Genomic DNA, 1,268 nt, shown 5'->3' on the forward strand with positions numbered 1-1,268 from the left:
AGTAGAGATTGTTCCATTCGTTGTAATTATAGTGCTAGTGTCTAATGCAATGTCTGTTTTGTAATAAATTCTTCTTGACTGAATGATTGAATGATCTTGATAGATGAAAGATTTGTCATACCTATATCTGTCTTGTATTCTTAATTTAAATACTTTACTAAAAGTTTCCCTCATATTTCATGTATGCATGTAAAACAAACACACATATCTCACACACATATCTGTGTATGTGTGTGTATGTGTATGTGTATGTGTATGTATGTGTTTTCTTTTGATTAAACCTGTAATTTCATCAGAGTAGGGAACTCCCAGTGTGGAAACTCTTTAACCCATTGCAATTGAGATAAGATTTGCAGTCATTGAGAGTAGTCTGATTGGAACTGAGTGATGAAGGGATCTGTCCATGATCACATAGTAAGTATGTAACCAATGCCAGGACAAATGGAACACATTGGAAGTTGATTCCAAGGCCAGTTTTCTAACTACTACTACATAGCATCTGACTCTCAAAAAATAATTCAATCTAATATATAAAGAGCATAATATCATTTTTAACATCTTATTACATATACATCTAAATTTGTCCATTCATATCTTTTTGTCTGTCTATACATTAACATATCTCTATGTGAATATATAAATGTGTACATGTATATATGCAAATTTGTGTAATTACTACACATACTTATTAAATATACATATTGTGATGTGTAAAAATTTGAGAGATATAATTTCCAGGTAATTAATCATTTTATCAATTTTGGTTAATTAATAAAAGAATGGTCATTTAACCTTCTCTTGTAAACCAAAAATACTTCCTGCAGGCCTCATGATACATATATACCCTTAGAAGTGCAGATGTTCCTGACAGGAGGCAAATAACTATGATTGGCTAATAAATAATAAGAGAAAGAATATTATAATGAGCGGTAAGCTAGAGCATATGACTCCGATCACTTAGTCTTGGGACAAAGAGATATCTTTTTTCTAGACCATCACGACCTAGGGCAATCTAGAAAAGGGGCATATACTTCCACTCAAACTTATCTGAATAAAACACAATGCACCAGAATTTACCTCTACTAGAATCTCAACTTTTGATCTGATCTAAGCTTATGCAGCTAGATAAATCTTGCCCAAGATTTCTTCTCATTATAAACCCTGCCTTTCAGAAGACTAATCTTTGACCTATTCTGCAAATGAAGAAATGGTAAGGGAAACAAAAAATGTTGGATTTCCCTAATATTAACCATTGGTTATAAATAATT

The sequence above is a fragment of the Macrotis lagotis genome, chromosome X, assembly GCF_037893015.1.
Source record: "Macrotis lagotis isolate mMagLag1 chromosome X, bilby.v1.9.chrom.fasta, whole genome shotgun sequence".
Classification (NCBI taxonomy): domain Eukaryota; kingdom Metazoa; phylum Chordata; class Mammalia; order Peramelemorphia; family Peramelidae; genus Macrotis; species Macrotis lagotis.